Here is a 14,542-nt window from a genome sequence, read left to right on the forward strand (position 1 = left end):
GGGAAAAGAGGTTGGAGAGCCGCCCTGCCGGCCTTTGAATTTTGCCGCGAAAAGCGCGCGTGGCGGCCCCCGGCCCCGCCTCGCGGAGGACGCGGCGCCGCGTCACCGTGGTAACCGCCTCTCGGCTGCTGCTGATTGGGCTGTGCCGCGGGGGGCGGGCCGGGGGCGAGACGCCGCGGCTGCAGCGGGCGCTCGCGCCTGTCAGTCGCGCCGGAGCGGAGCAGCGGGCAGCACTGCCGGGCCGGCAGCTCGGCGAAGAGGCTGCGCGCGCCGGCCAGGCCGGGCCGAGACCGGGGCCCGAGGCTAGGCGAGGGTGCCGGGCGGTACGAGGCGACAGCCCCGGGAGCCCCGCGAGTTGTCCGGGGCCACAGGCGCGGGAGAGACCGGTGCATCGCCTCTGCTGCAGCGCTCGAGCCCCACGCCGGCTGCACGGCTCTCCATCCTCGAGTCTGCCCTGCGCCAGCTGGATTTGCTGGTCCTCAGCACCAAGGCCCGCGAGGCTGCATCCCAGCCTCTGTCGCTCGCTGCGGCTGCCACTGCCGCTGCTCGCCGGCTTCCCCTCCCCCCACACCCGGGGCTCGGAGCAGCAGCAGCAGCAGCAGCAGGAGGAGGAGGAGGAAGAGGAGGAGGAGGGGCCGGTGCGTTCTCGGCGCTGCTCTCTGCAACCTGCGGGGGCCGGTGCACGCCGGGCGAGGAACCGGGGCCGCTGCAGGTGCGTGCAATCCTCCGAGGAGACGGACTCTTCACCCCCCGGGCAAACCCGGGAGCTGCAAGCAGAGGGCGGGCGGGCAAGCGAGAGGAAGCAACAAAGACAGGCTGCAGCTGGGGCTGGCGAGAGGGGCCGCGGCCGCCGGCCTCCCAGAGCGGACGGAGAGGGCGCCCTGGGAGAGGCGCGGGCAGAGCTGCCGCGGTGAGCCGGGCCCTGAAGGGAGGCGCAGCGCCTCCCGCCGGACGCATGGAGCACAGTCTCCGGCGAGGATGCACCGCCTGAGCGCGCGAGCGGCCGGGGTCCCGGGCGGACGTGACCGGTGCTGAAGCAGAGGAACCCCCTTCCCCGACTTCGGACGGCGCTTTCGGGCGTAGGGATCGCCCTCACCGACAGCTCCCCTTCCCAGCCGAAGAAAAGCATCGGCCCCCCCAAGCGGGGGGGAGGGCCTTCCTCGGGCAATCTTTATCACCCACCCCTGCATGGCCGCGACCCGCAGATTGGAGCGTCGTGGCCTCTGAGACTTGGTGCCCTTCGCCTGCCTGGCTGACACAGTGAGTTGCGGGGCTCGGGATTTTGGGATTGGAGCTGGGAGCAGCCTCTGGCAACCGGGCAATCTGGACCGGCCCTCAAGGGGGCCCTAGGTTGTGGAGCGCCCAGAAGCAGCAGGGCTTCTTGTCAGCCCCTGTCCTGCCCACATAACTTATATGGACAGGCTGGAGTGGAGGGTGGGGACCCCTGGTGGGTATTCTGCTGGGCCTCGGCAGATGCCAGAGAGGGAAGGTCACCCCACCCATGGAGCTAACAAAGGTGGCTCTGCCCCCTGGAAATTTCCCGGGGAACTCTTGTAGTTTGTAGGGATTGATTGGGGGAACATCCAGGGTGAGCCAGCATGGAGGGTCTCCAAAGCAACCTTTGAGACCTTGAAGGGCCAGAGGTGTGGAGTCCCAAAACTTCTGTCTGAGGATCGTGTCCTCTGAGGCAAGACATGTGTGTCTCTATTGTTAACAAATAACTCACCAAGACGGCATGTCCCAGCGGGCTGCATGTGACATCACTGCCTGACCTCTGATGTCAGAGGATTGTGGCCACAGCGCAGCTGGCCTTGAACCCAGAGCCAGAATGGCCAGAGCCGGGTGCCCTCGGGTGGTAATAGGAGGTGAAGGCCATCGCCTCCCATCCTCTCCGCTGCAATCTTATGACCTAAATCCCCAGTCACCACTTGAGGTGGGGGAGGGAGCCAGTGCCAGCTGTCCCCGCCGCCGCCGAGGCTTCCTGCCCCTAAGGACAGGTGTTCCGGACTCTCCCCTGCGTCTCCTGGGAGCCCCCAGCTCCCTGAAGAGCAGCCTCCCACTTGTAAGCAGGATGCTCTAAAGGAGGCCCCCGTGACCCCCACCATGTTACCCAGCCAGCAACCGAAGTTCCCGGGGTCCCCACAGAAAAGCAGGGCTGCTTCTCTTGAGAATGGGAGTGTGCTGCTCCCAGCCAGAGAGAGAGGAGCTGCGACCTTCCTGGTCTGTGTGTCTGTCCAGGGAACCCCCCACCCCCTGCTGTTCAACCCCAAGGTGAGGGGCCCTGGCCCAGCTTGGAACTCCCTGCCTAAGCCACTCTCCTTCCGGTGTTTAAGATGATTTTGACAAGCGGTGTGATGGATGCTTATTAAGCAAATGCAGGGCCAGTCGGAGCCAAGGTCTGAATGTGTCCATCTCTGCCAGGGCCGGGGGAGGGGGGGATGGGTGGGGACGGCGAGAACCCCCTCTCCCCACCACAGGCTCACAGCAGCCCTGTACAGTGCAGAGCCCCGAGAACTCCTGGGCCACGTCTATGCCCAGCCCAGCAATGACTGCCAGGATTAGATACAGGTGAAACATCCACAGTCGAATTCCTAGGAACGGTGGGGGAACCTGGCCTCATGGCTCCCACGGTGAGGGGACAGGTGAGAGTGAGGAGGAATGAGCAGCGGGCATTCTGAGAAGCCGGCCCCGGTTTCTCAGTACAGACAGCATTTCCCATCCTCCTCCTCCTCCTCCTCCTCCTCCTCCTCCTCCCGGGATTTTCTTCTAACAGGTCAATAAACACCACCAGGAGGGCTGCTTTGGGGGTTTGCTGTGGCGGTGGTATTTCCAGCTGAAACAGTTTCCTTAAACACAAGCTTCCGGGGACAGCACTAGAACAGCAGATTGGGGGGTGGGGAGGGGCGGGGGGGGGGGAGGCTGCGGGCACAGGGCTGTTTGCGCGGCCTCTCGACACTTCCCAGTTTAGAAACAAACTTGGAGTGCGCGCCAGAGACACACACACAGGCGGTTGGAGGCCCTCTGTGGAGTATTTACACTCCCTCAGCCAAGGCGGAGGGAAAGGCTGTCGGGTTGGGTAACTCCTTCTGTTCCCTTCCGTCGGCGGCTCCCCGGGCTTGGCAGCGAGCGCCAGACGACAAGCAGGGGGAGTTGCCAGTTTACCCAGCGTCTCCCAGAGTGCCAGGCATTTTGCAGCATCTCAGCTGCTGCTTGGGGTGGCCCTGTGCCGCCGTGACCCATTTTGCGGATGAGAGACCCGAGGCTCGAGCCAAGGAAGGGATGGTCTTTTTGTAGGTGCTCAGCCAGGACCTCAGTGGCCCTGGCTTTTAGAATCTGCAGCAGGACCTTCCCAACCTCACACACACACTGGCACAAGGGGAGGCACCCCTGCCCTGGGATGGGTTCCTGGGTGAGAGACCAGTCGAGCACAGTGGCAACTTCTGCCAGGCCTTGTGACCTCAGCCTGTGGCCCTCACCTGCTGGGCTGGGCCCCTTTCTGTAGCCCTGGGAGGACGAGGAGGAGGAATGTGTAGCCTGAAGCCCACCTGGCAGAGATAGTCAAGAAGCCAGCTCCCGTGTGTCCTCTGCTCGGCCCCCTGGGCTTGCTTAGAGGGGCCTGTGATGGCCCTGGGTCACCCAGGGACCTCAGCCACCCAGAGCTGGCAGGCTCTGCTGGTGGCAGGCTCAAGACTGGGTGCATTTTAATGGGTGGAGCTCCTGGCCCAGCAGCGGGGGGGGGGGGGGGGGGGGGGGCGCAATATGTGAAGAAGATGGGACATGAGTCCCCAAAGGGACATATAGAAGAGCAGTCCGGGCTGTCCCAGAGGAGTGAGTGGTTCAGAGCTATCTGAGGGTTGACTGGGGCAGGGTGGCCCGGATGTGGCTTGTATCCTGGAGTCTCCGGTGGGGCAGCCTCCACTTAAGGTTCCCTCCTCGCCGTGCCCGGTCGTTTCACGAGTCTCCAGTGACCTGATCTTTGGAGCCTCGCAGCTAGACTAGGTCTAGGCCCTGCCTAGTTGCTTGATGTCTGTGATAAGAAACCTGAAGCTTCCCAGAGAGGCTTACGGCAGAGAACCAGCCTCTGGGACGGTTGGGTCTGGGACCGACTGGCTGTGTGACCCCGCTGCGTGGCTTTGACCCTCTGAGGCTTGGTTTCCTCATCTGTGAAGAGCTACAAGCGGCACCCACTTCCCAGGGGCGTGGTGGGCATTCCGCCAGGGCTACTGCAGGCCACGGCATACAGTAAGCGTTCGATAAATGTAGTGTATACCTGTTATGAGCGTAATCTCCAGCTCTCCCAGGGTCTTGGAGCCCAAAGCAGAAGACCCAGCTCTGGGCTTGGGGTCCCCTACCCTTCCAGCACCTCAGCAAGGGGGCCCCCACGTGGTGAGCCCGCATGGTGCTGAGCACACGTGGCTCCCATCTGAGTGCCAGGGGGCTCTGGGGCCTGGCCAGGGTGTCCTCCCCCAACCTCCCTCCCGCCTGCCCACTGTGCTTTGCCAACCCTCCCCAGCCAGAGGAAGCAGGCAAGCAGCTCGTATTCATGAACCGTAATTCAATCAGGCAGCGATTCCTTGGGGCTGGGCGGGGGTGAGAACGAGGAGGCGCGCACAAAAGGGCCGCTTTATTACCTCCCGCGGGCCGGGAATTGCTGCTCTCCCCCAGCACCGGCCGGAGCCGCCTTTATTGTGTTAACCCATTTGCGTGTCAAGAGCTATTGTGCGCTTCCTCGCCGCCTGTGCGGTGCGGCCGGCCGAGGGAGGAGGGCTGCGCTGCCGGCCGGTCACCTCCGCGGGCGCCGCCCGCCGCCCTGATTGGTTGCTAAGCGATTTGCATCCAAGGTAATCACTTTTATCTCAGAAGGATGTCGACTATAATTATAAGCTACTGACATCTTTTGAAACCTGCTTAATGACTATTTTAGTCTGCCCGGGCTGGGGGTGGGGAGAGGGATTCTGCGAAGGGGTGGAGGCTGTGGGGGGGGGCGCGTGGAGAGGGGGGGTATGTGTGTGCATTCTTTCCACCTGGACCACTGATTGCTTAGTTGAGAAACAGCTGGGGGCCTACTGCGAGCCTCAAACAAAAGGCAAGCGGAGCCGGTGGCTGGTGGGGCGCTCCTATCGGTCCCTAGTGGAGTTAGTGCCATTTCAGAGATGGGGAAATAGAGGCCCCTGAGGAGCCAGATGACCCATAGATATCTCAGTCCCTCTCAGGTCCCCTAATCTCTTTCACTGGGGGGGACACAGAGAGGATGAGTTCGTGCCCGTGGTCACAGAGCCAGGGAGTGGCGGGTGATGGAGGGCGGTGGATTCCTGTAGTCAGGGTGGGGGTGGGGACATGGGCAGTGAGGAGGGGTGATTGGACTTGCATAGACACACAGTCTCGGTCTTGATGAGGGACTCCTGGTGTGCCCACTGTTGCTGGGGCCTCTGGGAGAAGAGGCCTTCAGATATTTTGGGTAGGCGCAAGGGTGGAGGGATCCCCACGAGGGAAAGGCTGCAGCTGCTCAGAGAGGGCTTCCTGACAGAGGGGCGGAGAATCTGCCCAACCCAGGATGCGTGGGGGTGTCAAGCTGGCAGAGGGAGTACCCTTAGCGTGGTCCGAAAAGGACAGCTTACGGGAGGGGAGAGTGGGTCAAGGAGAGAGAAACTCATAAGGGTGTTGCGGGGGAGGGAATCATCTCAGTGTCCAAGCCAAGGGTCCCATGTGGTCCAAGGGAGGAGGGACTTCATCATGGCCTAGGGACTGGGGAGCTCAGCAGGGGCCTTGGGTCTTTAGGCCTGTCTGGGGTGGAACCCTAGTCTCTCTCCTCATTGGGTATGTGTGTTCCCATCCAGATCAGTTTCCTGGTTGTTTATTGGCAATGGCAGTTCCCCTATGGGCTGTGGGTGGGAAAATTTTGTGTGTCCAGGACACTCGCTCAGGTCCTGCCCAGTCACCTCAGCTGTCCAGATCAAGCCATTGCCCCAGCTCTAGCAGCTGTTTGCCCGCCCCCCCCCCCACCCCCCCGCCCACCCAGGAGATCTTGTTATTGTATAGAGGCCCGGGGGACAATGGCCTGGGAGGTCAGGAGGTGAGGCCAGAGGCGTTGGCTGTGACCAGGCTCTAAGACGTGTAGACACAGAACTTAATGACCCAGGGTCTGTAGGGAGAGGGGCCTCCCTGGGAGGAAAGAGTCCCGCCATCAGCTGTCTGCTTCAAGATTCACTTCTGGCTCCGGCCGTCCAGCCGTCTGGCAGAGCCAAGGCCTAGTTTGGCACTGATCTGGAGGCAGACATAGCAGCTTCTCCAGGCCCATACACCCTCGCCATCTGTGTGACCACAGGCTCCTCATCTGTCAGGTGGGCCCAGAGTCCACCTGAGAGGAAGGCTGTGAGGTCTGGCTGAAATGCGAGCTGGTGGGCGGTGAACAGGAATGCCCATTGCTGCCCAGCCAGAGGGCTTCTCCGCTCCTGGCACTGGACACAAGGTGGTGAGCGCTGAGGGAGAGGCTGGATTGGGCTGACTGCCACAATAGAGGGATTCACTGTGTGTGGCTGTTGTGCCAGCGAGCCAGGGGGTGAGATGGCCCCGGTCCCTGCAGGCCTCAGCTCTCTCAAAGCATGTGGGCACTCAGGTAGAAACTTAGAGCAGGGAGGGCTCCCTGGAGGGGAAGGTCCTGTTGCTTTCTGGTCCGCCCCCCCCCCCCCCCCTTTTTCTTTGGTTTTTCGAGACAGAGTTTCTCTGTAGCTTTGGAGCCTGTCCTGGATCTCGCTCTGTAGACCAGACTGGCCTCGAACTCACAGAGATCCACCTGGCTCTGCCTCCTAAGTGCTGGGATTAAAGGCGTGCGCCACCACCGCCCAGCATGGTCCTTCCCCCTTTCAACTCCTCTGTCATAAGAATCACCGTTGACATCTGCTGTGTGCTAGACCCAGCTTCCTGCCATGACCTTTGGAATCCTTATTTAAGGCTCCTATTGTCCCGCCAAGGGCAGTTTTATCCCTGTTGTTTAAGTGAAGAAGTGAGGCTCATTGTAGTGAAGGGGAAGTCTCTAGCCAGGGCCACATGGCAGGTGAGCAGGGTCCTCTTCTGTAGAGGGCAGGACCGGGCAGGCTGTCCTAGGGAGATGCCCGAGCAGGAGCCCAGGGGCCTACTTTTGACTAGCCAGCTCTCCACATTCTGCACAACCTTGAGCAAGTTGCCCCCTAGCTCAACCCAGAGGCAAGCGCATCCCTTAAAATGTCAAGGATGGTCAGTCCTGTGGCAGGCCCGGCTCCCCTTCTGCCAGGGTGCCCTTGGCAGACATTGCCAATCAGTCGCTGCCCTCTTCCTCTGCCTCGTTCTTTTCCTGACCTTGGGCTCCTTCCAGCGCTCTGGGCATCCAGCGCCAATCAGTCACTAGGGCCTATGAGCTAAAACACGGCCTGGCCGTAATGAGCTCAGGGGTCCCTCTGCCGTCTGTGGTTCAGAGGGCCAGGGGATCATACCTGGAGATGGTGAGGGGCCTTCTTTGAGTCTAGGGGTTGTTTCAGAACTATTTAAGTGTGGGGGTCAGTTACTACCCGCCATACAAGTTCCAAAGCACCTGTAGCCTGGAATTTCTCTACAGTTAGTGCTTACCGAGTTCTTCCCAGACACCCTCTCATTCATCACCCCACAGGGCACCCACACGCCTCTCTATACCTCTAGGAAGAGTTCGGCCCATTTCAAAGATGAGAAGGCTGAAGTTCAGCACTGTTAAGCAGTATAGCTTGACACACTTCAAACCTGGGACCCAAAGGCCACAGCCCAGGAGTGCCAGGCAGATGTGACAGCCTCCTGAACAAGCTGCCATGTGTTCTGAAGCCTGAAGGACTGAGAGGCAGTGTGGCAGGGACAGCGTGACAGGTGGGTGGGACTGTTTAGGTGAAAGGGCCCTCAGGATATGACTGGGAGGGGACTGGAAGGAGCTACATGCTGGCCTTGACATTTGGTGGAGGCAGCTTTGAGCAGAGGAGCCATGAGGTACCATCTCAGTATCTAGTACCTCTACTAATGAGGGTGCTGTGCTTGATACTACCTGCTTCCGGGCTACTAGAAGCTGTAGACAAGAGTGCCTAGTACACAGTAGGTAGACATCCAGGTAGGTTGAATGAATGCATGCGTGCTTACAGGGCAGAAATGCTCCCCCTGCCACCAGCACCCAGGGGATCCAGCTGCTAGGTGGAGCGAGCCCAGAGTCCCCCTCTCCATTAAAGCTGGAATACCCAGGCCTGGCATGGGAGTGGCCGGGGAGGGAGGAGGCTAAGCAGGTACCCGGGGCAGGGGCCTTCTCAGCCCTCCACAGCCCTGCCTTGTCTTGGGGGCCTCTCCTCGACCTTCCACTGCACAGTGTGCACCTGAGCAGCTTCGCCCGGAGGACAGTGTGGGCCCGGCACTGGGGGGGGGGGGCGGGGGGCGGGGGATGAAAGATGAAGGTTCGTGACCATTTTTTAACTCAATAAAGGGAGAGACAAGCTGCAGGCCGGAGATATAATTAGTCCGCGGCAGTGGCGCTTCCTTGATTTAGCTTCTGAGAGAACAAGACAAGGGTGTGATACCCAATTAGCAGTGACATCCAGTCGGAGCCTCAGTAGCTGAGATAGCAAGCTGTTTTTATGACTTTTCTCTCCCAGCGTGGAGCGGGCAGGGAAAGGTCCAGCAGGGCCTTATTTCTTCCATCATGGGACAATTATTAGTGATCTCAGGATGTCCCAACGCCAAATGAGGCATTCGTTAACCCAAACAACGGAGCATCCCAGGGCAGCAGCTGGAGCCGGCGTCGACCCGCTCTAGGAGCCCAGGGGTAGCAGGAGGAAGCCCGTGGGAAGAGTCTGACCCATGCAAAACCCATTAGTTTGGCAGAGCCGGCTCAGATCCTTGAGAGCGTCTTGGCACGCGCCTTGGTTTCCCTACCTGCTTCCCCTAAGTGGAGGCTGGACTCATTCCTCCGGGGACCAGAGTGCGTCGGTTCTGGCCTTTGGCAGCTCTTCCTGGCACCGTTTTCCATCCCCTCCTGCCAACCGGGCTCCAGGCTCTGGCTCCTTGGCCCTGCACCTGCAAATTGGACTGCGGTTAAGGAACCCCCATCGTGGCGGGCTGCGGCGGGGGCACCTACCCTCCCGCCCCCGTTGCAGGCCTCAGACCCGGTTTCTGGCAGGGCCTGACCGTGATTAGCCTCCCTCTCCACCTCACCTGCAGTCCTGCCACCCAGTCCTAGCCGAGGCCCCACCCAGCTCTCTGGCTGTCCTGGTAAACGCCATGGGCTACCTAGAGAAAGAGCTGATATGTGTCCCCTGTCACTCCCTATCCACCCAGCCATCCATCAGGTCCCCATCCGAGGTCCCTGGGCTGCTGCCCATCCTGAGGAATCTTGCCTCACCCCCCACCCCACCCCCCACCGCTCCTGTCTGTCAGTGTGGAGCCCTCCACTCATGGTTCAGACGACTGACAAAATCCAGCCATGCAAAGTGGGAGTTTAATTGCAGACAGTTTTTACGGATCATGGGCCCATCTGTGCCACCATATGCAAAAGGGAAAAAAAAATTCCCTCTTTTTTCTTTTTCTTTTCTTTTCTTTTTTTTTTTTCCTCTCTCTCTCCCCACTGCCATCCCAAACTAACTGAAAAATATTGTGAGAGGTTTTTGGCTAAAGCCAGCACGGAAATTGGGGTTCATCTTGGGAACACTCTTCAGGGTGAACCTGGCAAGGCCAGCAGGGCTCAGCCAGCTGCTCCCAACCCCGCTGGATTCTCTCACATCTCTGGGCCTCTGCATGTGCCATGGGTACCCTTCTCATATACCTGGCGGGGCTTCCCATGACCTCTGGCCGGACTTAGCGTGTAGCCATGTATGAGAGAGTGTCGGGTTTCTAGGAAGTGGAACCCTGGACGTGGGGCTGACGGCATCACCGATTGCCGTGTCCCCGATGCCCCTTGCCCTGATGCCCTGCCTGGCTGTGCATTTGAGTCCTTGCCAAGACAGAAGGGCAATTGGGGGAGCCCCCCCAGGGCTCGAGGGGCTGTGCTCGGCAGCTTCTGAGAGGATTTGCCTCTGACGCCGTCTGTCCAGGATTATTTCCCAGACTGACTCTAGTCTGTCTCTCCTTGTCTGTGCCTCAGTTTCTTCTGCTGTAGATTGGAGATAAGGATGGCAGAGCTCTACACGTGAAGTACGTTTAGAACTGTCATGTCCCTTGATCGCGAGGCTCTGGGCCCTGTCAAGGAGGCCCTTCAGAGGCTCTTAGCCCTGTCCCCTGATGCCTTCCCAGGCTCCTAATCGGGCGTTTGATGGCTCTGGGAATTCACGAGTGAGTACCTGAGCACGTGATTGCACGAACAAGCAGGCGCACACATGAGGGAGTGAGCACGTGAGTGAGTGAGCGAGCGCACGCGTGGGTCTGTGAGCATCTGAGTACGCGAGCACTCGGGTGAGGGCCTGAGTGAGTGGACGTGAGCAAGTGAGTGAGTGAGCAGTCTAGAGTGTGAGTGAGCGGGCTAGCATGTGAGTGAGCGGACTAGCGTGTGAGTGAGCGGGCTAGAGTGTGAGTGAGCGGACTAGCGTGTGAGTGAGCGGGCTAGAGTGTGAGTGAGCGGACTAGCGTGTGAGTGAGCGGGCTAGCGTGTGAGTGAGCGGGCTAGAGTGTGAGTGAGCGGGCTAGAGTGTGAGTGAGCGGGCTAGAGTGTGAGTGAGCGGGCTAGAGTGTGAATGAGAGGGCTAGTGAGTCAGTCTGGGATTTGCAGCCTTTTCTCCAGGGAGGAAGCAGTATAAGGTCTTGGTTTGTCAGGAATTCGGGGTTTCCCCATGCCCCCCTTTTCCTAGGGTCTAGAAATCACTTTAAGTCCGTTTCAGGTAAGGGAAACAGACTGAGAGATAGAGGGTTCTCCAGGGTCATGCATCTGGAGACAGGCCAGAGATGTCTGAATCCTTACCCCTCTTGACAGGTAAGAGGACCAAGTCCAGAGCTCAGAAGAGATTTAGCCAAAGTCACACAGTAAGAAAACTGCGACCAGCCATTGTAGGGTCCTTCCTAGTCCATGAGGAACCAAGGGCCTCCAGCCAAAGCCAGACCGGTGTCCCCTCTCTGCTCACCCCACCCCCACCCCGGGGCTCCCCAGTGTTTCCTGTTCAGCATTTTAAACTGGCAACCACCATAGGTGCCAGCAGCGAGGCCCACACTGGGGTTCGGTCCTGTGCCCAACCCTGGCCCTTTGGCACAGCCCTCCTGCAGCAGGTAGCCGGGAAGTCAGGCACCAGGCAGCCTCCCCCCCGCACCCCGTGGTGATCACCAGCTCCCGATGTAATCATTAAAACTATTAGAAGGAAACGTTCGCTTGAAGCAAGTGTCAGGCGCCGAGTTGTGCTTTGTAAACGCTCACAATTAATGCCAATCAGGCCCAGAAAAAAGCCGGCCCGGAATCCTGTCTGCCTCGTCTCTCGTTTGTCAGCTGGTGCCGCTCCGTGTCGCACATTTTCATACAATTGCTATAAACATAAAAGGGAAACTCCACAGTGTTCCCAGGCACCCGGATGGTGCGTCGTCTTAATTACTTGGTGCTCCGCTGTTCACTTGGCTGCCCCAGCTCAGGCGGGTAGGAGGGGGACAGGGAGATGTTGTGTGGAAGGGTCAAGGGTCCGGCGGGGGGTGGGGTGGGGTGGGGGGTGTCAGCATGGACAATGAGTGGTCGAGTGAGAAGCCCAGATCTCTGGCCCCACCCTCTGCAGGCTGCAGGTTTTCTAGGACTCCGGTCCTCAGAGTCTAAGGAGTGAAATAAGAAAATAAAAACCTGCTAAAGACTGTTTCCAAGGTCTGTGGTGGAATGGCAGCCTACAAAGCCTAGTGTAGCTCCTGGAATGGTTTCCTGCCTCCTATATAGCCAGGCACCAGGACATGACCAGTGGGTTTCAGTTCCTACCCTGGGCCTTTAGGGGAATATCCCCTTGGTTGAAATGTCGGGCTTGCTGGGCGGTGGTGGCACATGCCTTTAATCCCAGCATTCGGGAGGCAGAGGCAGGTGGATCTCTGTGAGTTCGAGGCCAGCCTGGTCTACAAAACAAGTTCCAGGACAGTTGGGACTGTTACATAGAGAAACCATGTCTCAAAAAACAAACAAACAAACAAACAAAAAAGATGTCAGGCTTGCTGGACCTGGAGATGTCATGAGTCTCTTTTCGCATGTTACTGTAGACCCTCTGAGGGTGAACATCCTCTTCTGTACAGGGAGAGTAAGGCTTTTGAGCCCTGGTTGGTGGGTTCCAGTCTCTGACCATGGTGCCATCCTGTTACCGCCCTTCCAGAGCAGCGGTGGGGTTGGGAGGAGATGAGGTAGCTCCCGTCCCTGTATACAGTAGGTGCTTAATACCCAGCAGCTGCTGTCACACCACCACCTAGACAGGGCCTCAGAGCCTGGCTCAGGGTCAGCGCCATCAGCTTGGGACTTTGCTGGATAGGACGGGGGTGGGGTGGGGTAGGGGGGGGTTCCTCGGTTTACTCATCAACTTCCCGAGTAAAACTGAAGAGATGCACATGGATGCTTATGCTTGTGAGGCGCCTGCCTACCTTCTATCCCTCAAGTGGAACAATGCCCCAAACTCGTGACATCCCAGGTGGCTGGACATGTCACTGTCCTCGGCCCCTCTCTACAGAGGGGAAGCGAAGCGAGGTTCAGTCCCCCCCAGGGTTATGTGACTAGGAGGTGCAGAAGCTGGACCTCGAATCCGAGACCCCTTCCTGTCCTCTGTCCCCTCCCCATTGCACCTGGGTGGGGAGCCTCACCGCCACGCACCCGCGCACCCTCCCAGGACCCTTCTGAGCCTCATGCGCTCTCTGTGCGCAGGGTCTTCTGGGGCCCAGGCCGGCTCCACAGGGACACACTGGCCTTTGTGTCTGCTCAGCCGGCTGGGCGGCCAGCAGAGCGGGGAGAGGGTGGTGTGGCCCAGCCTGGCCAGGAACAAATGCTCAGAGAGAAATAGAGGACCCTTTGTTGTGGTTCTCCGTGGGGGAGGGGTGCTGCCAGCTGCCACCCCATGTGATGAAGAGGCCAAGCCCTTCTCAGAGGTTTGCCCACCACCCCCAGGACCAGCCGGAAGTCTGTCATCTCACACTGCCGCCACCACCACCACCACTACCACCACCATCATCACCACCACCACCACCACCACCACCACATAATCCGGAGCCTCCACCGCCAATCACCTCATTTGCTGTGGGCCTACTGTGTGCCCCCATGGGGCCAGGCCCTTATGAACCCCGATGAGATAGAGTAGTCAAACATTACAGCTTGATACAGTGGTTTTTATGTACGGTTTGACGTAGAGGATGAGAGCCAAAGATGACCCAGCCTCCGACACTGGTCCCTGACTAAAGGGTGGGCAGACACAAACAGCGCCAATGCTGTGAGTCCAAAGATGGGGTCAAGTGCAGGATGCCCACAGGGCAGAGAGCCCCAGCCTTAGCTTGGACCCTGTGAGTCCAAAGATGGGGTCAAGTGCAGGATGCCCACAGGGCAGAGAGCCCCAGTTTCAGCTTGGTCTCTGAGGCCCTCCGATGCTTGTCATATCCAGCCATGGTCTTTGAATCCCAAGGCTAGGTAGGTGGGGGTCTCAGGTAAGAGAAGACTCAGAAATCTGGAAAATGGCTAAGGTCACCTGGGCTTTGAGAGGAACCCAGATCTGAGCCTCAGACCATCCGTTCCCAAAGCTACACCCCTCTCCAGAGTGGAAAACACAGGCACCCACCTCCCAACAGAACAGCTGCCACTTGACCTCAGAAAGGTGAGCTGTCAGGTTGGTTTGGTCCTGATGACCAAGAGATGAGTGAAAAAGTTCATTTTCTGGGTTTTGTTTCGGAGGAGTCTCACTGTAGCCTCGAACTCGCTCCGTAGGTAGCCAAGGTTGTGCCGGACCTCCTGGAGTCCTCCTACCTCAGCCTCCAAATGCTAGAATGGCAGGCATGCACTGCCAAAGCAGCCGCATTTCTTTTCCTTTCTTTTTTTTTTTTTTAATTGCATGCAGTCGGCAGCACAAAGAGAAACTGTGTGCAGGCAGACGCGCACGCTCTAGCGATGCCATGTTGTCTGGGTGGGGAGCATGTCAGAGGTCCCGGGTCAGCCCTCCAGCCCGCAGAACCCACCCCGGGTCCCCCCCAAACGCCCCCGAGAGAACACCCCCCACTGCGTCTGCTCCACCAGAGGCAGGAGGCAGGGCCCAAGCCCCGTGAGGGCACCACCCAAACAGCTATAATCAGCAGCCTCGCCAAGACTTCAAACTCACCCAATTATCCTGCGAAGGAAAAAAAAACACAAAATGAAAACAAATTAACATGTTTGCATAGAAGCTGCAGCAGCAGCAGCAACACACACAGAAGCGCGAGCACACACGCGCGTGCCAGCATGTGCCCTGGCAAGGCTGAGATGTGCCGCCGCCGCCGCCCCTCTTCCTGGCACCTACCTGGACCGAGACAGGAGCTGGCCCAGTGACCACATCATCCCCACACTGGCTGGGCATGGGCTTAGGCTATCAGCTCTTGGTTTATTTTATCTTTA

General features: G+C 59.1%; 1 protein-coding gene across 2 annotated transcripts in view; it reads left to right on the plus strand.

Annotated features, from left to right (window-relative positions):
- Window positions 1-1,152: 1,152 nt before the first annotated feature.
- The window catches only part of Fam222a (family with sequence similarity 222 member A), a 42,236-nt gene continuing 28,846 nt past the window's right edge, over window positions 1,153-14,542 (plus strand). The window contains exon 1 of one of the 2 annotated variants that reach the window (XM_052755082.1): window positions 1,153-1,260. The gene's annotated coding sequence lies outside the window, so the exon portion shown is untranslated. Of the gene's footprint in view, window positions 1,261-4,652; window positions 4,842-14,542 lie in introns of those variants that run through there. The other variant, XM_052755083.1, reaches the window with a different exon arrangement.

This window comes from Peromyscus californicus, unplaced genomic scaffold, assembly GCF_007827085.1.
Source record: "Peromyscus californicus insignis strain IS unplaced genomic scaffold, ASM782708v3 Scaffold_2__1_contigs__length_46816999, whole genome shotgun sequence".
In the NCBI taxonomy this organism is placed as follows: domain Eukaryota; kingdom Metazoa; phylum Chordata; class Mammalia; order Rodentia; family Cricetidae; genus Peromyscus; species Peromyscus californicus.